General features: G+C 35.9%; 1 protein-coding gene and 1 pseudogene across 1 annotated transcript in view; one reads left to right on the top strand and one right to left on the bottom strand.

Moving 5' to 3' along the window:
• ZNF804A (zinc finger protein 804A) overlaps positions 1 to 27040 on the bottom strand; it is a 274940-nt gene that overhangs the window by 83789 nt on the left and 164111 nt on the right. The window lies entirely within an intron of this gene.
• LOC128627390 (succinate dehydrogenase cytochrome b560 subunit, mitochondrial-like) lies at positions 16918 to 17368 on the top strand (annotated as a pseudogene).

Below are 27040 nucleotides of genomic sequence, written 5' to 3'. Positions count from 1 at the left end.
CTTCATATCTTATTCTGGTAGAAATTCACAGAGTAGTATTGTTTTTAGTATATTTGATCAATTTTATGGGAATAAGAATATTTACAATTTCAGAAACACTGACAATGGCTATTGTCATAATGAAAGAGTTATGGAACTGCTCAAATTGTGTCAAATTAAAAATAAGAACAGTGTGTTTGCTTGTTTTCGTTGATGGGACTGTATGACTACATATGTGAATGAGTTCTCCGGGTTCAAAAAACAGCTGTGAACATATGTAATTGACTTGTTAATAACCTAAACTCCAGATGAGTCTTACAGTTGGGTATGATAATCATCGAGGCAGAGGTTAGCAAACTCTAAAACAGTAAGCATTAAACTTCACAGCTGTAATTTTTTTTGTTGCAACTCCTCAATTCTGTTACTGTTGGGAGAAAAGGACTCATAGGCGACAATGGAGACAAATGGCTATTCACTGTGCTTCAGGAAAACTATTTACCAAAACAATTGGCAGGTTAGGTTTGGCTCATGAGACAGGGTTTGCCCATTCTTGATCTACAGACAAAAAGGAATATGTGTTTGAAGTAACAAATGACATTCACGAGATTTAATTGCCTTAATTCATTTTACAATTTTAATTCACAAGAGAATTTAATGGAAGAGTTCTTATTAAAACAAAAATGTTTCTATTCACATTTTTCAAAGGTTTTGAAATTTTAAGGGTTTATGTAGTACTCCTGCTACTTATAAAGCAAAAGATAAGAAAGACTATGAAGAGTCAAAGTACCAACATTATTTGAGTAGTTTATATATTTACCTTGTGTATATTTTGTAAATATTTCATTTAAGAACATGCAAACTTACAACTAAATTGTAAAACAAAAATATATTGTATATTGAAACATTTTATAATAAAATTAATACATTATATTTTAACTTTATAAATTATATTCATTATACCATACATGGCATAGAATATTCTCCAACAGGTTTACACAAGTCTGTACAGTCTAACAGATGTTCTTTCAATAATGAATCCCTTCAATCCTTGATTAGAATAGAGAAAATGTTTGTAAGTTAGAGCTCTGCCTGAGCAGAAATCGGGTTCATAAAAAGTAGCTAAGACAATATATTATAAAATTCTACCAAGACAACTTTAGGAACATATAATATTTTTTTCCAGGAAAAAGCATTTCTAGAATGAACTGTATGTACAACCCATGGACATGAACTAAGGGGGGAGGAATGCTGGTGGGAGAGGGGCTGCCAGAAGAGGGGAATAAAGGGGGGACAGGACAATTGTAATAGTATAATCAATAAAATATATTTAAAAAAATACACTATGAACATATGTGCTAGAGGTGGAAAATAAAAATGAACTATTATAAACATATAATTCTTTAAACATCAATAGTCATATTTTATAAAGCATTTCATTACACCGTAATACTTATTTCTGTTTTTAAAACAAGTCTTTTACTAATAATATGGGCTTAATATTCCTATTTGATTATTGTTTAATTCCTCAAGTGTTAAGTATTTAATTTCTCTGGAGCCATAAAAATGTACTGGAAAACAAATTAAGAATGTTTAAAATGTAACCTACTTTAATAATTTTAAAAACACACAATGTGTATTTTAGCAATAAAATATATTTCACAATTTTATACCTAAAACTAGGTATTTTATACATAGTTTTAAAAACATAATAATAACAATAATAAATAATAATAAAATTAATGAAAACTAGGTATTTTATTATTCTAAAACTAAATGTGGATTTCAAGTTTAAATCTTGCTTTAAATATTGGGTTTTACATTTCTTTCTGAATATGATTTATCTCTTCAAATTTTAATTATTTAGTATCACTTCTGCCAAAAAACTTAAATGTATTTTTTCAAAAAACAACAGTTTTAAGTCTTAAGGGATTGAGAAAAACATGTATTTAAATGATTCTAAAGCATACTATAAAATAAAAGTACAATCTATACTATAAGAATTATAGTAAAACATAAAAGATTGTATACAATAAATTACTATCTATTCACTCTATTATTAGTTCTATAGTATTTAAATAAATTAAATGTAAAGAAACATATACGGAATTATTTGATAGCCTCATATAATCTGTAAACCATAATACTGATATGTTTTTCCCATAAAGTTGTATTACCTTTTAATAGGCAATTCTGCACTTTACAGGAAGTGCATTTTTTCATATAGCTATAAATGTATATACACATAATTGTAGAATATAAATTTTTGATTTAAAATAAAAATATAAAATGAAAAATGATAAGAATAAAATACAATTATAACCCCACATTCATACTTGCATTCCAAATCTAACATTAAATTCATTCTATTTCTTGCTCTTTCTCACTAAGTAATAATGGTCTCTGCACAAATGTGCAAGGCTAAAAGGAACAGCTGGAAAATGGAAAGATTTAATAGTGTTTTTCTTAGGCTACCCTGCTATGTTGGACACTTAATTACAAACACAAGCTATGCTCTACAGAGACAATTCCACTCATCAGTCAATTATTGAAACAGTCTTAAAAAATCTGCTGGATTTTTTGTTTAATTTTTAAAATTACAGATACTCTCACCCTGTTGCCCCTGTCTGTGGGTCACCCATACTTGTTCTTTGACTAGTCCTCCGCCTTCTTTCCACATCATCCACATCCCACCTCCTTTCTAGTCACTTTCAGTCTGTTCCATGTTTCCATGCCCGTGGTTCTGCTAAAGTTGGGACAACTATAACAGGATAACAATAAAATGAGTTAAAAAGTAAAAATATTATATAATATCAGGTTGACTGTCCTGCACTTTTATTTAGCATTTTTCAAGCTTTTCTTCCAGTTGTACAAGTAATTAGGTGCATTTTTTAATTTCCTGGTTGTAAAAGCAATAAGAAATCTAAGTTGAACAAACAAGTTGTCTTATATACAATATTCACACTGAAAATTATTTCTATTGCATTCTGATAGAAGGAAGTCTTTATAAATATCTTTCAAACATGCTGCTTTACCCACCTTTGCTCCTCTTTTTTCTTGCTTTCTTTCACTCAGAATAAAATGGCAAGCAATTAAACCAGGTTGCTATATTTGGTGCACCCAAACTTCAGGAGTTGATGGCATAATGATTTTAATAACTACTTTAAGTGTAACATGGTGACAAGTTGACACCCATGGCTTGTGTCCTGCAATTTTATTTTCTAGCATTCTATTGTTACACTACAGGAACAGTGATATATATGATCACAGCCAATGCTACCATGTTTTCTCTGCTTGTGATTTAGATCTAATGTACCTATGCAGCATACATATTTTTCAAGATATTCAAGGTAAAACATATTAAATTAAAATGAGACTTTCTAGAAAAACACAGGTAATGTTTAATTACAAGACTGCTCTGTTTCCTAATCACTGAAAGCAAAATATGTATGAGAGTTTCCTTTTAACCATGGGAGATACGTTCCATGACCCCAATGGATGTCTGAAACTGCAGATAGTAGTAAACTTTATATATACTATGTATTCTTCCTATACACACCTGTGATGATGTTTAATTCATTAATCAGGCCCAGTAAGAAATTAACGATAGCTAATAGTAGAACAATTATATCAATATGCTATAATAAAAGTTATGTGAATGTGATCTCTCTCTTTCTCATAATACCTTATAACTGACCTGGTTCCCTAGAAGCCTCCTAAAGAGCAGGTGGCGTACAGTGTGGACATGCTGGACAGCAGGATAATGCAAGTTCAGGGAAGGACTGAACAGGATGGTTGGGGAGTTCATCCAGCTACTCAGAATGGTGCAGTATTTAAATCCTGTAAATTGTTTATTGTGGAAATTTTCCATTTTAAATTTCTGAAGTTCAGTTGATTGTAATTCAAACCACAAAAAGCAAGACCATGGGTCATGGTAGGGGGCCTCCCCTAGACATACGATTTCCTTCATGACTTTTCATAATGCATTAAAATTTCATTCCATGTTAAAAATGTAACTTCTATTTAAGTAAAGACTTTAGTATGTTGACATTTATGGTCCTTTTAGTCACTAAAAACTTTATGGGAAAATTTAATTTTTCATAAAGAAAAAAATTTATTTTGCCATCTTAGAACTCAGACTTAGTACAATAAGTTCATTTAAATATACTACTAAAAATAAAAATAGCACTTTGTCATAAATATACATAAATTATAAAGGTGGTAAATATAACATATTGATATTTATTAAGATACATTTTAAAACACCAATCCAAAAGAACCTATGCACCCCAATGTTCATAACAGCACAATTTACAATAATGAACAGTTAGAAACAACCTAAGTGCCCATCAGTAAATGAATGGATCAAAAATTTATGGTACATTTACACAATGGAATTCTATGCAGCAAAAAGAAAGAAGGAGCTACTACCCTTTACAACAGCATGGATGGAACTGGAAAGCATTATGCTGAGTGAAATAAGCCAGGCTCTGAGGGACAAATACCATATGAGCTCAACTTTAACTGGAACCTAATCAACAAAACAAAGAAGCAAGCAAAATATAACCAGAGACATTGAAATTAAGAACCATCTGACAGTAACCAGAGGGAAGGAGGGAGAGGATATCGGGGAAAGGGGGGAAGGGTTTTCAGGAACAACTATAAAGGACACATGGATAAACCCAAAGGGGGTGGGAGCAGGGGAGGGAGATAAGAATGGCTGGGGTGGGGCTGGAGTGGTGGTGGGTAAATGCAGGCAACTGTAATTGAACAACAATAAAATAATTTTTAAAAGCCTTTTGATTCCTAATCCAGTGTGTTTTTTTTTTCACAAACGACCATGTTTTAAATCATTTAGATCAAACAAAATAAATTTTGTTCTGTTGTATTATATTAAAAGATATATTTCACATCATTACATATATGTTATGGTGATTTGTCCTAGTATTTTATATTGCTTTAAAAAATCTTGCTCATCATCCAGTTTGTGATGATTAATTAGTAGCACTTATCAAACCATCACTGAAAGTGTCTTTGAGGAATAAAACTTTTAAAAAATCTGTTTCTTTAAAAATTAGTATAAAATGTTATTCTCCACCTTAAATACACAAGCATTCATCAATAAAACAGTACACATGTTCTGGAATGGGGTCCAGAACTCAGCATGTCCAGGAAATATTAGAAAGACGTATAAGATGTCCTCACCCCTACCCCCTGCCCACAGGTGTCAGTTGGGGGAAGAAACAAATGGAGCAGGGCCATTGAGAGCTCTTCTGCATAGCAACAATTTTGCATCTAACCTCTGGAATGGTCATCTAACATATTTATAACCTTTGGCTGGTTTCAAAGATATGTTAAATAGCTGTGGCCATGCTTTGAGCCAGGGAGAAGGGAGTAACTTCCACCCAGGATGTAATTGGGAGGCAATGTCCCCGGGTTACAGCACCTGCATGACAGCTTGGAGTTGATTGGTGTCACGCTATGGGGCCACACCTGCCCAGACTCACTATGGCAGCCCAGTAAAGCTGGGAGGATATGGGAGTCCTGGCAGGTGTAACTGATGATAGAAGTCAGAAATGTAGCTGCAAAGGGGGACTGGTGCAGGGATTTAAATGCAAACACGGCAGCAACTGGAGAGGGAACTACGCAGCTGTGGCAGTGCAGAGAGAAAGCTGTGCATTTTTGGCCAGAGTGCAGACCCTGGCAGCCAGGTGAAAAACAGAACCACGCACTTTCGGCCACAATGGTGACTCCTGCAGCCCTGTGAGAGAGAATTACCATGTAGCTTTAACAAAGAGCACCACATGATTCTGGCAGAGTGGGGACTCCTGCAGCCATATGAGAAAGAATAACCATGTGGCTTCAGCAGAGAACCGCCACTCAGCTTTGCCAGACTGGCAACCCTACCCTCTCCAAAGCTTTGGTGGAGAGAAGAGCCATGTGGTTTTGGCCAGAGTGCACACCCCTGCAGCTGGTAGAGGAGGACCACAGGGCTTTGGGGTGCTCCCTTTGGCCGAGTGGCCTGGGAAGCAGGAGAGACTTTGCCTGGAAAAATGGGTACAAAGTACTCTTGCCAGTGCACCATGCGGAGGTGCCACATGACTTTGGATTAATTGGAGATCCTGCCTGGATGGCAACACAGTGGACGGTGCCAGCAACCTGAAACACGGGCGTGTGCTTCTTTTCTTGAGTATGGTTCCCTGAATTAGGGCGAGGGGGGGAGGGAGCACTGTGTGTGTCTGTGGTTATCCTAAAACACTTCGATATATAAATGGGGACATTTCACTACTTTAAGTCTGTGTATAGCTTTAAATAAACCTTTCCTTTCCTTTTCACAAATCTCTGGCATTGAGAGATGTCTTTCCAATTGGTGGCAGACAGCCAAGCCCAGTAGGTGTTCTGGACGGTATTAGTATACCATCCTTGGGAGGGGCCCCTGTTTGTCCTGTAACAGTTTTTGGCATCCCTGGGTGGGCCAAATATTGTCCCCCTTGGGCCTCTGTTCTGTAACACACATTCTAATGTTGAAATTCTGTTACATATCAATATTTCTATTAATAATCACCTATTAGAAAAAATTAACTTAGAAAAAGGGGATTATGAATGGACAAAAGGGACACAGCCCCGCTGGCAACAGTGGCTGTATGGTGTGTCTCTCCCTGTAGCATGCTGGAGCATTCATTTTCATGTCACCGAGTTGCCCAGGAATTGCCTACTTTCTCATTCAATGCCCTTTATTGTTTTTTAAAGTCCATAGTGATGGATACACAAAATAATTACTAGTTTTACTATAAATATCCCAGGGAATCAAAGTGGACGTTTTCTAATTCCCTTTGATGTAAATTGATCTTCTATGGTTGTTTGTTCAGAGATGATTAAACATTTTTAAAGTCTTAGTTCAATTTCTTGATTCTATATAGAATTGTAATTGATGTGTGCAAACACTAAAAACCTTAATTATTGTTTTAATATACTTCTATATATTTGTCAAACACATAATTTTTACTAAAAGATGTACTTTCTAGATGTTTCAGATAAAACAAATGTCTTGGCTTAAAAAATCAGACTCAGAATTATTTTCTACATCTCTGCTCCAAATGTGAATAAATGTCAAAATTTCAAACTCATCAAATATTTGAATATCTTTCCTTAGTTCAGTTTCTAATGGCTTGTGATGTTTAGGCTGAAACTAGCTTTACTGAAAAAAAGGCTAAATCCATTTTTGAAAAATAGAATTTCACCAAAATAATAAAGTGCCTCCATTATCCCCTGAGATTGCTTCAACTTTCTTCTATTGGTGATATCCTTGAGGGAGACTGAAATATTTAGAAAAGAACAGTATATATATATATATATATATATATATATATATATACCCAATCAAACTATGGTAGGTAACTTAAGATTATATTCAGTAACATTCATTTAACAGCCACATTCCAAGGCTAGGTCTCCAGCTGTAAGTATATGACAATACCACTGAAACATATACAAAGACATTATAACAATTTTTAAAAATAAAAGGTAGAAAGCACTGTTAGACTACTGGCGATTTTAAGATTGCTCAAGAAATTTACAACTTTATAGGCCCAGATTTTTCACATCTAATCTTTGCTTTCATTTCTACTTTCACCAGTTTTTCTTATAGGCAGGAAAAATATTAATATGTCATATTTTATTTAAAAGAAATCTGAGAAGATTCTTGTGCAAATTTGTAACTCAAGAAACTTAGGCATTTCCCCCTCTTAATATATCTGTCTAAATAACACTAAGAAAAAGATTTTTAAATGTGGCCTAAGGACCAGGAACATCAACTTCACCAAAGTTATGTAGATGGCAAATAAGCATATGAAAAGATCCTCAACATTTGATATTAGGAAATCCCAAAGTAAAACAATAGTAAAATACCAGCACCCATTAGAATAGCTCAAATCCTAATCACAGATCATGGCAATATTTGGAAGGATTCAGAGAAAGATGCACTCTTCTCTTTTGCTGGTAGAAACGTAAAAGTTTGGAAATCAGTTTATCAGACAATGATGTCTAACAAAGCTACACATTGCCTGAAGATGTCCTATGGAATGCAAACTCCTAGACATCTACCCATTTGATCTGAAGATGTATGCCTGCTAAAATTCTTTGCTTGAATATTTATAGAAACTTCATTTATAATAGTTGCACCCTGAAGCAAACAAGAGGTCCTTCAATAGGTGAATAGGTTTTAAAAAATTGTGATGTAGCAACACAATTGAATAGCATCTGTAATAAAAGTAAATTGAGCTATCAAGCTTTATAATTTTGCAGAGGAATCTTAAGTACACTTTGCTTAAAAACAAAAAAATATATATTCTTAAAAAACTCATTACAGTTAGTTCCAATTATATGACATTCTGGGAATGACAAAACTATAAGAACAAAAGAAAGATCAGTGGTTTCCAGTTGCTCAGAGTAAGGGGTTGAAGGTTTAATAGATGTAACAGAAAGATTTTTATCGCAATAAAAATTATTATGTATAATAGCATAATTGTGAATACGTGGCAATATATATTTGTCTAAATTGATAGAAATGTATACCATAAAAAGTGAACTTTAATGTATGCAATTAAAATTTTAGTTGGAAGTTTGGAAGAATCACAGTGTGGAATGTCAAATGTAAAAATAAAAATCTAACTGTATGAAACCACTCCACTGAAGGGGAGAGGAGGTACCATGTAACTTTTTAATTGAATTCAATCTTTAAGACTAAAAGCAACAGAAATTGTACACATGAACTGTATCCTACTTCATTAAATCATTTCTTCCTAGGGTATGGGTTAACAATTCTCATTCTGCTATACATGTATATTGGAATTGAGCAATTAAATAAATACACCATGGATGGGAGACAAGCTTCTTACTGATGGGAGAAGGTTTGAAGACCATGTGGTAGTGGATCAGAGTTATGTTCAGCTTGATACAGACTCATAGAAATATGAACGGGTATGTGTATATTTGTAAGTAGTATACACACATATATGTCCTTGCTCTGTCCACTGAGAAGCCAAGAAAGAGTGACAACCAATAAAATAGATACTTCACCAGACCCAGTTAAGATGAGCCTGGAGCATATTGTAGGGAGAGAAATTGAGTGTTCAAAAAGCAAAAGACCTCACAATGATGGAATTTATGTCAAAGACACATTCAGAAACCAATTGAAAGAGCACCTAATGAAAAAAGTGCAATGATGTAAGCAACAAAAATAAAGAAATATTAATTATTACCAAAATATAAAATAAACACTAATAAGCTTATGCTTATATAAATAAATAAATAAATAAATAAATAAATAAATAAATAAATAAATAAATAAAAAAGACTGTTTTTCTATACAAAACAATTAGAAATTGTTTATGTATATTCCACCGACCAGGAGGTAGAGCATAACTCCTTACTCTTTTATGTAAAGCTGTGCATAGTAACTTTTTGTTTTCCCAAAGAGGACAATGTTGAATGGCAAGAGATGAGGAAATGTACAATAGGGAAACCTAACAATCACTACCTTTGCCAGTTCACCAAAGACGTAATCAACAGAAGTAAACCATAGTAAAGCAGGTAGCCCTGATACGATGAACATGGCACTTTAGCTCAGAGGCATTTCTCTACAGAACCCATAACCCAAGTCTAATCATAAGAAAAACATCAGCAAATCTCAGCTGAAGGGCATTCTATGAATGTTTTACCAGCATTCCCAAACTGTTAAGGTAATAGAAAAGAAGAAAAGTCTGAGAAATGGCCGTACCTAAGAGGAGCCTACGGAGATAAGATGGATAAATGTAATGTATTATTCTGGATGAGACCTTGGAATAAAAGAAGCACATTAAATAAATGCTAAGGAAATTTGAATAAAGTCTGGATTTTAATCAATACTTGTGTATCAATATTAGTTCATTAATTGTGACCAGATAGGCCTTATTAATGTTGAATAATAGCTGAAACTGGTTGTGGGGCATGTAAGAACTCTCTGTACAATCATTAGAATGTTTCTGTAAATTTAAAACTATCCTTCTGCATTCCCACCAACAGTGCACTAAGGTTCCCTTTTCTCCACAACCTCTTCAGCACTTGTTTGTTGATGTGTTTATGATAGTCATTCTGACCAGAGTGAAGTGATATCTCATTGTCATTTTAATTTGCATCTCTCTGTTGGCTAGTGATGCTGAGCATCCTTTTATATGTCTCTGGGCCCTCTGTATGTCTTCTATGGAGAAGTGTCTGTTCACATCCATTACCCATTTTTATTGGATTTTTTGTCTTCCTGGAGAGGAGTTGTGTGAATCCCTTACATATTTTGAGGATCAAGCCTTTGTTGAGGTATCACTGGCAAATATATTTTACCATATATTTTTCTCCCTTTTCATTTTACTGCTGTTTTCTTTAGCCCTGTAGAAGCATTTTATTCTGATGAGGTCCCGTTTGTTTATTCTTTCCTTTATGTCCCTTGCCAGTGTGGAAAATGTATGGAATTTCCTCAGAGAACTAAAAATGGAATGTCTTTTGACCCAGCTATACCACTGCTGGGATTATACTGTAAGAATCCTGAAACACTAATTCAAAAGAACTTATGCACCCAATGTTCACAGCAACACATTTTACAATAGCCAAGTGCTGGACGCAACCTAAGTGCCCAATATTAAGTGAGGAGATTGAAAAACTCTGGTATGTTTATCCAATGTAATACTATGTGGCAGAAAGAAAGAAGGAGCTCCTACCCTTCACAACAGCATCGACGGAACTGGAGAGCATTATGCTAAGGGTAACAAGTCAGGTGGTGAAAGACAAATACCATATGATCTCACCTATAAGTGGATCTAATCATCAAAACAAATAAGCAAGTACAATATAATAGGAGATATTTAAATAAAGAACAAACTGACAGTAACCAGAGGGGAGGGGGCAGAGATAATGGGGGAAAATAGGGGAAGGTTCATCAAGGAACACACATAAAGGACACACAGACAAAGCCAAAGGGGATGGGTTTGGGGGTGGAGGTGGGGATGGGTAGGGCTGTGAAGGTCATGGTAGGGTAAAGATTGAGATAACTGTACCTGAGCAACAATAAAAAAATTTAAAACAAAAAATTCAAACTATCCTCAAAAATAATTATAACAAATGCATTAAAATATGACCAGATTTGGAAGTATATGTGATACAAATATGTATCCATATATATAAATTAATAGTTGTGTTATATTTCATCAACAAAATAAAGAATAACAAATTACATGATCACCTCAATAGATGACAAATGAAAGAATTTGATAAATTCAACATTTTTATGATAAAAATTCTCAATTAATTAGGCATAGAAAGAATGTACCTCAACTTAATAAAAGCAATATATGGGAAGTAAACAGGTAACATCATACTCAACAGTGAAGAGTTAAAAGATTTTCTTCTAAGACCAGGAACAATACAAAATACCTACTCTTAGCACTTTCATTCAAGATTATACTGGAAGTCCTAGCCAGAGCAAGAAAAAGCCATTCAAATAAAAGAAAAAGTAAAATCACATCTTTTTACAGAAGACATGACCTGACATACAGAAAATGCTTAGGACTCCACCAAAAAAAAACCAAATAGGAACTGCCCTGGCTGGTGTGGCTCAGTGGATTTAGCACTGGACTACAAAGCAAGAGGTGGTTGGTTCAATTCCCAGCCCGGGCACATGTCTGGGTTGCAGGCTGGGTCCCCAGTGGGGGATGTACTAGAGGCAACCATACATTGATATTTCTCTTCTTTTCTTTCTCCTTCCCTTCTTCTCTCTCTAAAAGTAAGTAAATAAAAACCTTTTAAATTTTTATTAAAAATTGTAAGAACTAATATATGCATTCAGTAAACTTGCAGGATACAAAGTCAACATAAAACTCTGGCTGGTGTGGCTCAGTGGATTGTGCACCAGCCTGTGAACCAAAGGGTTGCAGATTCATTCCCAGTCATGGCACATGCCTGGGTTGCTGGCCAGATCCTCTGTACGGATCACATGAGATGCAACCACACATTGATATTTCCCTCCTTCTTTTTTTCCCTCCCCTCTAAAAAATAAAAATAAAATATTTTTGAAAATTATTGCAATCTATCTGAAAAAGAAATAAAGAACACAATCCAATATTTAATAGCATCAAAATAATAAAACATTCAGGAACAAATTTAACCAAAAAGTTTAAAGATATTTTGAAAATTAAGACATTGCTAAAAGAACTTTTAAAAATTATTATTATTGTCGTGGCCATGTTAGCTCAGTGGATCGAGCACTGGCCTGTAAAGCAAAGGGTCACGGGTTCAATTCCTAGTCAGGGCACATGCCTGGGTTGTGGGCCTGGTCCCCAGTGGGGGACACGTGAGAGGCAACCACACACTGATGTTTCTCTCCCTCTCTTTCTACTTCCCTTCCCCTCTCTCTAAAAATAAATAAATAAAATATTTTAAAAAAATAAAATATTTTTAAAATTGTTATTGTTGTTCAATTACAGTTGTCTCTTTTTTCACCCCATCACAGCTCCCCACGCCACCCATCCCTACCTCCCATCCTTGAACCTAAAGGAACTTGAAGAAGAAACATAAATGGAAAATTATTCTATGTTCATAGATTAGCAGAATTAACATTGTTAAAATGCTCATACTACTCAAAGTAATGGGTCTTTAGTTTCAATGTAATCCCTATCAAAACTTCAATGACATTTTTCAGAGAAAGAGAAAAATTCCAAATTCATATGGAGCCACAAATAGTCCAAAGAGCCAAAGCCATTTTGAGAAAGAAAAACAAAGCTGGAAGCATCATATTTTTTAATTGCAAAGCATATCACACAGCTATAGTAATCAAAACAGTATGGCACTAACATTAAAACAAGTACACATACTAATGGAAAAGTGTAGGGAGCCAAGAAATAAACCCACATCTACATGGCCAAATAATCTTTTAGAAGGGTGTCAAGAATATATAATGGGGACAGGAAAGTTTCTCAAATAATGGTATTGGGAAAACTGGATATCCACATGCAGAAGAATAAAACTGGACCATACTTTAAACAATTCACAAAAATGAATTTGAAAGAGATAAAAGACTTAAATGATAGAATTGAAACTGTGAGATTCCTAGAAAAAAATAAGAGTAGAAAAACTCTTTGACATTAGTCTTAGCAATATTGTTTTTCAGATATGACACCCAAAGCAGCAGTAACAAAAGCAAAAATAAGTAAGTAGAGCTATATCAAACTAAAAAAAAAACCTCTGCACAGCCAAGGAAACCATGAAAAAAAATGAAGAGACAATGTATGGAACTGAAGAAAATATTCATAAGTCATATGTCTGATGAGTGTTTAATATCAAAATATGTAAGGAACTCATATAACTTAATAGCATATATATATATATATATATATATATATATATATATATGCCAATAAAAATGAAAAAAGAACCTGAGCAGACATCTTTCCAAAGTGGACATACAAATAACTCCAAATAACTTTCAGGTATATGAAAAGATGCTCAAAATCACAGTCAGGAAAATGAAAATCAAAATCCAAGGAGATATCACCTCAGATGTATTATGATGGCTATTATCTAAAGGACAATAGATACAACGTGTTTGTGAGGATGACTATGGGGAAGAGGGAACCCTTGAACATTACTGGTGAGAATGTAAACTGATGCAGCCAGTATGGAAAATAGTATGCAGGTTCTCCCAAAAACTAATGTAATAGAAATACCGTATGATCTAGCAATCCCACTTCTAGGTATACATCTAAAGGCAATAAATACACAGTAGAATATTATTCAGCCACAAAAAGAAAGAAATTCTGACATTTATGATAATAGAAATAAACCCAAAGGACATTTTGTTAAGTGATATATGCTGCATGATCTTACTTACATCTGCTATCTGAAAAAGTAGAACTCATAGAATCAGAGAGGAACATGGTGGTTGCCAGGGGCTGGGTGATCTGGGAAGTGGTGACATGTTGGTCAAATTACACAGCCTTTCATTTAGAGTGAGTTCATGAGATCTACGGTGCAGCCCGGTAACCGTGGTTAATAATATTGTATTGCATACCGTAATGTTGCTAAGAGATTATATCATAAGTGCTCTCACAACATACACTGTTGTAACTATATGAGGTGATGGAGGGGTTGATGATTGTGGTAATTATTTAATGATTTATGAATATTAAATTATCAGACTGTACACCTTAAAATCACTTTGTACAATCTAAACACATACAAATTTGTCAATTATAACTCACAAGGCTGGGAAAAAAAAGTTAAAGCTAAGTACTGTCTCCTGTGCACTTTTAAAAAATTCTTTTAAACTCCTGATTTGGGGATAACTTTTTCATCGATTTTGATAGAAAAAGAGAGAGAGAGATGTGAGAGAGAAACATGGATTGATCACCTTCTGATAAGTGCCCCGACGACCAGGGATCAAAAACACAAGCTGAGTATCTTACCAGACTGGAAATCCAACCCATGACCTTGTGGTCTATGGACCAATGCTCCAACCAACTGAGCCACAATGGCCAGTGTACACTTGTGAATTTTTAATGGAGTAAATTCTTAGTATCTTTAGAGTTAGCAAGTTCTTTGTAATTACAAGATTTTTCCCAATTTTTCTTAATGTACAATCTCAAGTTTATAGTTATCCACATATTCTGGATCCAAGTAACTGTCTGTAACCTCAACTATATCCTAACATAACACATATTGATCATTTGTGCCACAACTCTTGGTCCCGTGGACATACACAGGGTCCAGCACAAATAATGCCTCTTTTTTATTACAAATCTATAAATTATTACACATATATTATTACGCTACCAACAACACTCAAGCAGGCCTTACTTCTGCTGGACCCTGTATATGCATGTCTAACTATTTATCTATATATGCCTTTTACAACCTTATTTTTACCAAGTTAAGTCAGGTTGAAATTAAATGTACATGTTTATGATAAACAGTTTTTATATGCTCTGATCATTCAAAAGTTAATATAGAACTTAAGATAAAAAGAATAAAATGTCTTCATTTAATATTTAATAAAATATTAATAATTTTTGCTCCTCTACAATATCATGAGATCAACAGATGTGAATGATAAATGTGGTTTTAAGAAATGAAAAGCTATTTTTTGTCTTTTTCTTTTTTTCTTTATTGATTTAGAGAGAGAGGCAAGGGGGACAGAGAGAATGGGAAAGAGAGGGGTTCAGGGAGAAGGAGAGAAACATAGATTCGTTGTTCCTCTTATGCACCCATTGGCTGATTCCTGCATGTGCCCCTCCAAGGGGTCAGTGCACAGTCTTGGCTATGACGATGCTCCAGCCAACTGAGTGTCCAGCCAGGGTGACAAGTTATTCTTATTAGGGACACATTACATTTTCCAAAGTGGTGGCTGTGTTTTAATAGTACTCACTTACATTAATTGCACTTAAGGGCACTTAAAATAATGACTATTGAGACTTGAAAATCTCTTTTGATTTTTAAAATAAATTACTATTAATTTATGCAGATTGTGTACCAAATATTTTGTGGCATATTACTTGTGCAGAAATTATATTCCTGATAAACTTAGATGAGTAAATGGATAAATCGAACATAAGGAAGCTAGAGGGTCACTTGTTGATATTTGGAGTTGCAATGGTCTGAATGGCTATGTCCCCACAAATTCATATGTTGTAGCTCAAATTCTCAATATAATGATATTTGAAGGCAAGGCCTTTGTGAGGTGATTGTGGTTAGGGTAGATGTTGAAAGTGACCTCATGATAAGAGTAATGTCTTTTTTTAAAGATTTTATTTATTTATCTTTAGAGGTGAAGGGAAGGAAAAAAGGAGAGAAATATTAATGTATGGTTGCCTCTCCTGTGTCCCTTGCTGGGAACCGGCCTGCAGCCCAGGCATGTGCACTGACTGGGAATCGAACTGTGATCTTTTGGTTCACAGGCCCGTGCTCAATCCACTGAGCTACACTAGCCAGGGCAAGAGTAATGTTTTTTTAAGAAAGAAGACACTAGATCTCTCTCACCACTGTGGAAGGGCACAGCGAGATGGGGGCCAGAAAGACAACCCTCACCACAATCTGACCCTGCTGGCTCCCAGATCTCAAATTTCTAGTCTCCAGAAGTGAAAAATGAAGTTCTGTTGTTAAAGCCACCTGGTCTATGGTGCTTTGTGATGGCAGTGTGAGCTAAGACAAAGAGTTTTATTTACAGAGACAGACAGTCAAAGTGGTACACAGCCAGTGATACATGAGTTTTCATGAGCAACAGAAATCTTTACACGAGAACAAAGTCTTATGTGTGCGACATATGTATAACAAAGGTCGCAAAGGCAGGGCAGCAGGCAGGGCCAGGAGGATGAATAGGCAGTGAAGCCACACCTCATGACCTGATTTTGTCGACACAATCCACCTAACGCACAAGTACAAGTTTATCTACCGTTGACAGAGTTCTTAAATTCTACTTTCTTAGAATTTATTATATTGTTGTTTTGAAAGATCAATATTCCTGATGCGGATCAAAATTAAGCAGACATGTGTTACATGTGGACAGTTAAGGAACTAGAAATTAATTTCCATCATTTCACAGAAAAAAAATAGTGACAACACTTCTCTCAGGAAGGCAAAGTTTATAGGGACACACTAGGTTCACACATAACAGAAAGGGAAAACTAGAGTTCTGAGAAACTTTCTCTTACTCTAGAGTTTTACCTAATTCCAAACATAGGATCACAACACACTTGCACTGGGTTTCGACAATGATTTGCATACAAGCCATCACAGCACAGTTCCAGCTGTTGAGAGTGAACCTATTCTCCACAGCTTTAGACACCGAAAAGGGGAAGAAGCTATTGCAGAAGGTGGTACTCTGTTGTTGAGACAGGTTGGCCACCACTACCTTGGAGTCTCAGTCCCGGGCTCTGCATCTGAAATGCTATTCCTTTGGGAACCACAGCCAAGGAAGAGATGGAGAGATTCTGAAATAAAAACCTAGGTTCAAACCATCCTCTGTGTCCTCGTATCACTATCTAGAGGTGATCTCTTCACACGGAGATGTCCATTTGCCACCATGGCACTGGTACAGCCCTGAGTGCAGGAGTCTCTCTTTTTGGCTTGTGGGCCCTGGTCCTGCCTGGGAACTTCGAGTCTCATTTGGAGCTGGTGAAGTCCCTGTGTTTAGGGCCTGTGCTGATCCACACAGCCAAGTTTGCTCTTGCCTTTCTTGTCGCCTACCACACCTACAATGGTCCGACACCTGACGTGGGACCTTGGGAAAGGCCTGAAGATCCCTCAGCGGTGCCAATCAGGTGTGGTGGTCCTGGATCTCACCGTGCTGTCCTCTGTGAGGCTGGTGGCCATGTGAGCAGCCCCAGTCTCCACCCGGGCTCTCACAGATGATTAGTGGTCCTGATTTCCTTTCATCACCGGCCCTGTAGGCAGGGTACTCTCCTGATGTGTCTGACCCTTCTGTGCTTGCACTTGCCCTTGAAGCTCAGCAACAGAGTCCCTTAGAGAAGAAGCACAGCCCTGGAGCAGGGCCAAGTGTCCCTTCTTTCTAAAGATGGAATAACATAGAGACTCCCTTCTTCCACCCCATGTACAGACTGCCTGGGGCCCCAAGGCCCTCATTCTCTCCACCCTGGGCCTTGGTTTTTGCTGAGGGTCAGCACTTGGCCCTCAGGAAGAAGGCTTCCTGACATAGTGGAAACAAAGCCAGCTTTGTGGGCCCTGCCATAAGGACTGGAGGTGAGGCTCTGGGTGCTACTGTGTTCTGCCCACTGTTGGAGCCCAGGGTCTCATGCACCCACACAGTGGGGATCAGGGAGGCGGTCTGTCCTGGCTGCAGGGGGCAAGGAGGGTGAGTTGGCTTTCAGAGTAGGTGCTTTGGGAGAAGACACATAGATTCTGATGCAAGAGAAAGATCCAGAAAATTATTGTTGAACTTGTTAAGGGTATTTTTTTACCTTGCAATTTCAGAAAAAAAATAAACCTCTATAGTCATGTTTTCTAATACAAATTCATGTGATATCTTTTACTAAGATAATTAAAATATTCATTTTATCTTTGAAAAAAGGAAAAGAAAAAGAAGCTATTTCAGATACTACAAAGGAGAATGAAATAAAGGACATAAAAGTGATGCCAAGCAAGACTTTAACAAGATTACTCCAAATTTATATTATAGTTATAGTAATGTAGTAATATTCTAGAAGTGTCAGATGTATCTATCTATCAATCATCTATCTATCTATTTATCTATCATCAATCTATCTATCATCATTTATCAATCTACTATCTATGTATGAGTTCATGCAGCAAAATCTCTTGCTGCTAGAAATAAGTTTAAAACCCAACATTCTCCTAGAATTGTCATCTGGGGGCACCTAGGGTAAGACTGCCTCTAATGCTTAAAAGATAATATAGCTGATGTTGCCAAAAGTGTACTAAGCCAATGTAAGACATGAAGCATACTAATCTTTTAGTGAATATTTGTAATCATAACTTTCTAATAACCGAACTGGATGATTTCATAAGAATTTTACTAGTAAGCAATACTTTGAAAGAGAACTAGAAAAATGATACCCCAGTCTCCACAATGTTGTGAAACATTCATACTTTACTCCATCTAAACAAGGTGATTGCCTTAAAAGGACTTCTTGTGGCAATACAACATTGGTGAAGAGGAAGCCCGTTGTTTTACAAACTCAGAAACCAGTCTGCACAACCCGGGCAGGAATAGCTTTGTGCCAAAAAGAGGAGACACAACAATGATGCTATCAGTGGGGAAATAAATGACAGACTTACTCCCAGAGCCTAGACCTGCTTCGGTGAGGGCCCGGTGGGAAATGCATCTTTGTCAGAGTTAAAAACATGCTAAAACTTTAAAGCATGATCTTAGAGATTTACAAGAAAAACTAAAGAAGCTAATTCAGGAGAAAATTTCCGATTCAGAGATAAATCAGAAAATCATTGGGGAGAAGGAGCAGGATATGAAAACATAAAGGAGATGGAAAGGCAAAGAAATAGTTATTGCCTTTAAGTGTCTTAATGTAGCATTTTACTTTCCTCCCTTTTAGAAGAAAAAGGTGGGATATAAAAACAACAAAACTTATAATTTATTGTATAATGGTCACTCAGTGTATCATAAGATTTCTACTGCTTTCTAAAAACACTCCCTAGAAAGCCATTATCTTTAATTTCCAGAGTCATTATAATTTAAAAGGTACTTAAAATTTAACAAATAAAATACAGAAGTGCTTATTTTATATTAAAATATAAGCCACCTTATATATTTAAAATATTTTAACACAGATTTGAAATCCCACTGGGGGAGAAATAGACAGTACTGCAAATCTGCACATGAGAGGGAGTGGGGCTGGTGGAAAGCATGCCAGGACGTCTGCAAGGTAACCAGGGCAAATAAAACTTTTATCCTTATTCTAAATTTCAGAGAACAAGAATAGAAAGAGAAGAGTCCAGTAAAAGGAAAATCTCCTTATTGGAAAATGAAGTGTCAAAGGCTAATTGTAGATGAACTCTGTTAGGAGCTAAATTGTACACTCTGCCCCAACTTTGTATGTCAGAGATCTAACTCCCATACCTCAGAAGGTGAATGTATTTGGAGATAAGGCCTTTAAAGAAATGAAGTTACATAATAACATCCGGGTAGACTCTAATCCATTGTGACTGATTTGTCTTATAAGATGAGATTAAAACAAAAATGTGTGCAGAGAGGAAGCAGATGTGAAGACACAGGAAGAAGATGGCCGTCTGCACAGGAAGTAAAGGTCTCAGTACAAAACCAAACCTGCTCACACCTTGATCTTAGACTTAATCTCCAAATTCTGAGAAAATACATTTTTATTATTCAAGCCACCCAGCCCATAGTATTTTGTTATGTCAGCCCTAGAAAACTAATACAAAATCTTATATGTTTCTCATCTTTCTGTTCTGATTATGAAAATGGAAAATTACAGATGGATGTTTTCTTTTACACAAAAAGGATGCAATGAAGCATGAGTTAGAGGAGCAAAAGCCACAAGTAATACTTATCAAGATTTGGTCAATGACAAGCCTCGTTTGACACAACAGCTCAACTCCAAGCAGCCAAGGTAGTATGGTGTGGTTCCCAGAGGGATTTAGATAGCACAAATGTTCAGAGAACATTTTAAAGTTTTTCCTTAATGCTGAATGAGTACTTAAAACAAGTGTGGTAAAATCAAGAAATCATTAATAGTTGAAATTTACTAATTGGTACTTAATCCTGTTTTTTTATGTGCCTTATTTTAAGAAAATATGAAGAAATTAAGTATCTGTTAAATATTATTTAATGGTTATTCTATCCTCAGGAAAAGAGTAGCTAGTTGTGCCTATTGCACACAAAATATATAGAGAAATACATTTAAAATATAATAGAAAATGCCTGTTAAACTGTTAAACTAATACAGAATCAATCTCTGAGTTCATTTATTATAATGATGTTTCTGCTTTCTTAAAACCCTTAGAATTCAGAAAAACAAAATGTATGTTTTTACTGGTGAGCTCTAAGTATCCCAAACTTTGAATTTCTAAGGATAAGTAATTAGACGTTTCTAAATTCTCATGAAGAAAGGACAAGGACAGAGAAAATACCTATCCAAGGCAATCTTCATGGAATTTATGTCTCTCAGCTGCTACAGTTACTTCAAATGGACACAAGCTGCCTGCATTTCAGAATTTCAGAAGAGGGGCCCTCTCCTAGGAAGGACTTTCAGATGCAAGGAAAGCAAAATAGTAAATGACAGCTCAAGTTTGAGTGAAATGCAAATCTTCATCTTTTTAGTTCTCTTTCCATTAAGTTACATTTGCACTCAACCCGCTGTTGAAGAGAATTTTTAAGGCATTCCCAGTCTTTTGAGACCTAGATTCTTGGATTCAGGATGACTGAGGAAGGCATCAGTCACCATATCCAGCACATTACAGGCACTCACAGAGTGTTTGTGTAATTAATGAAGCACATTATTACAGAAAGCCTGGTGTGGCCTTGAAAGCAGATTTTCCCTAAATGGATTTTTTGGCTACAGTGTTTCTCATTAACTAGAAAGAATCCTATCTATCAGCACAGACTTGTGACAATTTTGAGATGTTCTTTAATGGTGTCAGAATTATGAAGGTTTTATAAATAACAGGTATGCCCTGGTAACTCCATCTACAGTAAAGCCATAACTGACTCCCTCATGTTCCCTAACCTGCTCTATTTTATCTTATAACCACTTGACAGGTATGTGTTAGCTTGTTGATAGACTTTCTCTTATTCCTCCAGTGTCCCACAAAATGAGAGATACTGTTAGGCTTTTTTGAGACAATTTTCTAGCATCTAGAAAGAACAGTGGGACCTAAAAGTTGTGTCCGGTGGGGTTTGGTTGTTTGGAGTATTGCACTGTAACTGGAAAGTTCTGGGTTTGACTCCTGGTCAGGGCACAAATAGAATGCAGGTTCATCCCCAGTCTGAACTGGTGCATACAGGAGGCAACTAATCAATGTTTCTCTCTTGTGTTGATGTTTCTCTCTCCCTTTCTTTTTAAAAGCAATAAAAAGATGTCCTTGAATGAGGATAAATTTTTTTAAAAAATAATATATATCAGATGAGAAAATTATGTAATATGGAAGTAACAGTTATAACCAAAAGAATCTACTTTAATTAGTGCATGTCAAAAGTTTTTTATCTGAAGGCAAAGCAAGAGAACGCTCAGGAGTTATCAGAGCTTTGACATAGTTCCTTGGAATGATGCTGAAATCAATCTGAAACAAAGGGTGAAGGTTTTTCATTCGAATATATAATTCTCCAAACTGAAGAGGAAAAATCACATCAGAGAAGCTAACATAATCTATTAAAACACACTATTTCGATCATAAATTTATAAATGGATAATTAATCACATATACCACCATATGCTGTTCAGTTTATTATATTTAATACTCACTGAATATACTCAAATAATTTAGCTCATACTTTAATCAACTAATCATTATAATTTGGAGGGAAAATGACTGGCTGAGTTTTTGGAAATATTTATTTTTAAAAGAAAAAATTTTTTATTGCTTATTAGTTTTTATTAGAACTAGATACTTTTCTCCTCCAAATCAAAGCCAACTAATTTTACTGTTTCCTTTTTTAAAAAATTTTTAGGACTTCCAGCCAAGATGGAGGTGTAGATAGACACACCGTGCCTCCTCTCACAACAAAAATAAGAACAAAAATTTAGAAACAAAAAAACAAGCAGTACTGACAGAAAATCAAATGTATAGAAGTCCAACAACTAAGAAATTAAAATAGACACATTTATCCAGAGTGGTTGGAGGGGCAAAGTCTGGCTGCTGGGCGGAGAGGGATCATGGCAAAAATGTCTGGCAGACCCCTAGCACAGGGTGGCAGTGGGCAGACCCAGTAACCTGGTGGATTGTGGATGGGTGTGGGGTGCAAGGCAGCTGGTGGACTTAGCAGTCCCACATTCTCATGCAGATAAACTAGGCAGAACTGGGGAGTGAGACAGACCTCACAACCCAGGGCTCCAGTGCCAGGAAAAAAATCCTCAAAATACCGCTTGAAACCACCTGTGGGGGTTAAGGTGCCAGGAGAGACTCCCAGACTTACAGGAGAGTTTGTTGGAGAGACCCACAAGGTCCCAGGATGTACACAAGCCCACCCACCCAGGAATCAGTGCCAGAATGGCCCCGTTTGTTTGGTGAAAGCAGCTGAATGGATTGAAATCTGACAGAGAGAGGAGCAAGCGCCATTGTTCCCTCTCAGACCCCATCCCCACATACAGCATTACAACCCAGTTATTGGGTTGTCTGGCCCTAGTGAACAACTAAGTCTCTGCCCCTCATTATGTAACAGGTGCATTAAGACAAAAAAAAAAATGGCCCAAATGGAAGAACAGATCAAAGCTGCAGAACAAAGATAACTAAGCCATGAAGAGATAGCCAAATTATCAGATGCACAGGTCAATGCACTGGTGATCAGGATGCTCACAGAATTGGTAGAATTTGGTCAGAAATTAGATGAAAAAATGAAGGCTATGCTAAGTGAAATGAAGGAAAATACACAGGGAACCAATAGTGATGGGAAGGGAACTGGAACTCAAATCAGTGGAGTGGACCAGAAGGAAGAAAGAAACAACCAAACAGAAAAGAAGGAAGAAACAAGAATTCAAAAAATATGAGGAAAGTCTTAAGAACTTCCAGGACATCTTTAAATGTTCCAACATCCGAATTATAGGGGTACCAGAAGGGGAAGAGGAAGAGTGACAAGTGGAAAACTTATTTGAACAAATAATAAAGGAGAATTTCCCCATTCCGGCAAAGGAAATAGACTTCCAGGAAGTCCAGGAAGCTCAGAGAGTCCCAAAGAAGTTGGACCCAAGAAGGAACACAGCAAGGGCACAAGATTAAAATGAAGGCGAGAATTCTAGAAGCAGCAAGAGCTAAGGGGACAGTCACCTACAAAGGAGTTCCCATCAGACTGTCACCAGATTTCTCAAAAGAGACCTTGCAGGCAAGAAGGGGCTGGAAAGAAGTATTCCAAGTCATGAAAGGCAAGGACCTACATCTAAGATTGCTCTATCCAGTAAAGCTTTCATTTAGAATGGAAAGGCAGATAAAGTGCTTTTCAGATAAGGTCAAGTTCAAGGAGTTCATCATCACCAAGCCCTTATTATATGAAATGTTAAAGGGACTTATCTAAGAAAAAGAAGATAAAAAACATTTAGAGCAAAATGACAGCAAACTCACAATTATTAACAGCCACACCTAAGACAAAAATAAAAACAAACAAAGCAAACAAATAGTACAGGAACAGAACCACAAAAATGAAGGTCACATGGAGGGTCAGCAACAGGGGAGTGGGACTAGGAGGGGGGAAAGGTACAGAGAATAAGTAGCATCAATGGTAGGTAGAAAATAGACAGGGGGAGGGAAAGAATAGTGTGGGAAATGTAGAAGTTAAAGAACTTGTAAGTATGACACATGGACATGAACTAAAGAGGGGGGGAATGTGGGTGGGAGGGGGTGTGCAGGGTGGAGAGGAGTGAAGAAGGGAAATGGGACAACCCTAATAGCATAATCAATAAAAATATATTTTAAAATTTTTGTAAAGCTTTAGGAAAGTTTTACAACTAATGTTGAATATTTAAATTCATTAGGGTTAAGTAAAAAATTCTGCAGGTCTGAAGCTGAATTAGAGCTATCAGCACAAATGTGTGTTGTATTTAATTTCCAAAAGAGAAAAAGCTTCAAAACATAGGTGTTAACTCTGTCTATTTAAAGGTCTGGAAACAATTATTAAAATTGTTTAATAGCATTCAGCTATTAAACAATAGCATTCAGCACCAATGAACTCTCAGACTTTGGTATGTAGATATTATTTCTATTAGTAATAACTTGGAAATGAGTCTGTATTCTATTATAATAGCAGGAAAGCTATCAAATATGACCCCCATCATATCAAAGGACTCAGCAGCCATTTTAAAAAGTTTCCCACTGGCCAAAGACTTAAATATAAGCATAAAACTTCAATGGGTTAAAACATATCAAACATGTATACATTTATGAATTCATAATAATAAGCACACCCCCATCACCTCTAGGTAGGATGCAAGGGGACCACATTATTACTTTCTTGGAAAGTGGTAAATAAAGGCAAAGAATGTTGCATTTATTCTGCCATTCCTGTGTGAACCACATCTAGGTAACAACATAGCTGATGAAGAAAGTTTTCTTTTTAAAAGTATTTTAAAAATTAGGAAGCAATGACTATTGCCATTTGAACCCTATAACTAATTGATACATGCATGCAGTTATCACGTTTGGCTGTAGCACAGAAGGACACCCATACCAGCAGCTCTCAGTAAGAGAGCATTTCAGCGAAGTGGTCTTGGACCACACACCTGCATAGCAAACTCTCAGTGCAGTGGACAGATTTCCATATTAAATGTCACCACAGAAATACAGGAATCCATCCAGAAAGGACAAAAAAAGACTGCAGGAACCTTTGTAGGGCAAATAAGAAACATAAAACACATTTTATGAAATTATCTAATAAATAAATTAATGACAAAAGAAAGATTGTTAAACTGTAGATTAAAATAAACGTAAGAAACGTATCCACAAATGCATGGCTATTATTTGGATTCTAATCTAAACAAAAAAGTTAATGATAGTTATATAATTTTTTTAATTATGTTTTGTTTTGTATTTGAAATAGGGCTTAGCCCTGGCTGATGTGGCTCAGTGGCTGAGTGCCGCCTGAAAATCAAAAGGTCGCTGGTTCAATTTACAGTTTAGGGCGCATGCCTGGGTTGTGGGCCAGGTCCCCAGTAGGGGGTGTGTGAGAGGCAACCACACATTGATGTTTCTCTCCCTCTCTTTTTCTCTCCCTACACCTCTCTAAAAAATAAAATAAATAACATCTTTAAAAAGTAAAATAAAATAGGGCTCAGTTTTCTTTAAATAGCCATAGAGAGAGTGACTGCAGTAATTTATACAGGATCAGGGTCTTATCACCTAGTATGGGGTAAAGACAGTAATGCAAGGTGATTAAGGTTATTGTGAGAATGTTCGGATACTTCATCACATATAACCATATAGACCAACAAAACAAAACATAATATAACATAACATACTAGCTAATAATCTGGAATAAAATAAATTAAGGTCTGGAAGTCTTTCTGAGGTTTAGAGACAGGTAAGGCAGAAGCATACGTTGAGGCACTGAAGAGTAAAAACTTGTAAGCAGAAACTCAGAGAAATGATTTTAAGATTTCTGAGTTGGTACATTTACTGGTCCAGCCAGATATTACGTGAACCAGTTAGTGCAGAATGTAGAATCAGGGATTATTACAGTTTAAAGGGTGAAAACACTCCAAGGTATTTTTGGGGTTATGAGGATGTCCCATGAAATCAGCCTACAAACGGAATAAAAATAAAAATAGAGCCAAGTACCAACATCTCCCATAAATGTGCCGTCATAACCCTTAAACCACAGAGGTTCTTTTTTCTCTCTTACCTTTGGGTAAGAGAGAAAGGAGAGAACTATGGATACTGTTGACCATAGCTCTAGGTGTCTCATTTATCAAAACATAACATTTAAGAAATTCAAACCATGACTCCAACCCTAATATAAAATAAACATGTGTCAAATAATATTTCACTCATTAATTATTCAAGGAAAAACTGTTAGGCAGGACAAAGAGCATTTACAAAGCTAAGCAATGTTACAATAATGGTCATATCCAATAGAACCATATGCTCTGATCTCTGGGGTTATCAGTTTTATCTGGATCAATATACAGATTAGTATGCAACTTCATTAAGTTTGGGGGCTTTAAAAAACAGTAGTAATGGTTGAGCTTATTACATTTTTCTAGATTATCTTGAGGGACTTTTGCTTCTTTTATGGCATTGGAAGGTATATCTCCCAAATTTCCTTTATTTCAAAAGGTGTGAATAATTTGTCTCTCTTATTCTCCCACTGTATTACCTGGTACAGAGAAGATGCCTAATAAATCTTTGTAGAAAAGTGAGTGATCTTAGCTCTGTATGTTTTGTAAATACCATCAATAACTATGATGAAATGGAGTAATAATAATTCCAAGAAAAATTCAGGAAGATTGTTAGAGTTTTATAATTTTTGCATTTGGTGACTCTTCCGTGAAATCCTAATATCTAGCTTTTTAGCTAAGATTTATTGTCATAACCAAACTTCTATTCCTCCACCCCATTTACCCATTTTTAAATTGGTAATGAGAATTAGTGCAATTTTTCTTGCTCCATGGCTAAGAAATGGTTTAGCAGTACAAATCCTTCGCCCTGTCATTAGAGATACCAAGTAGTCAAGCTTGTGTGCACAATTAAATTATAGACAGTAACCTGAGGGAAGTTGCCTGAGAATTTTAAAAGACCATTTTTTTACTAATCATCCTAATTTTCATAGAAGAAAATTTCTTGTACAAGTATTTACTAAAACCAACTCAGCAGTTCATGTTAGGATGAGATTAAT

Source organism: Artibeus jamaicensis, unplaced genomic scaffold (genome assembly GCF_021234435.1).
Source record: "Artibeus jamaicensis isolate MK-2021 breed Jamaican fruit bat unplaced genomic scaffold, CSHL_Jam_final contig_391, whole genome shotgun sequence".
NCBI classification, from domain to species: Eukaryota; Metazoa; Chordata; class Mammalia; order Chiroptera; family Phyllostomidae; genus Artibeus; species Artibeus jamaicensis.
This window is presented reverse-complemented; position numbering and strand designations above follow the sequence as displayed.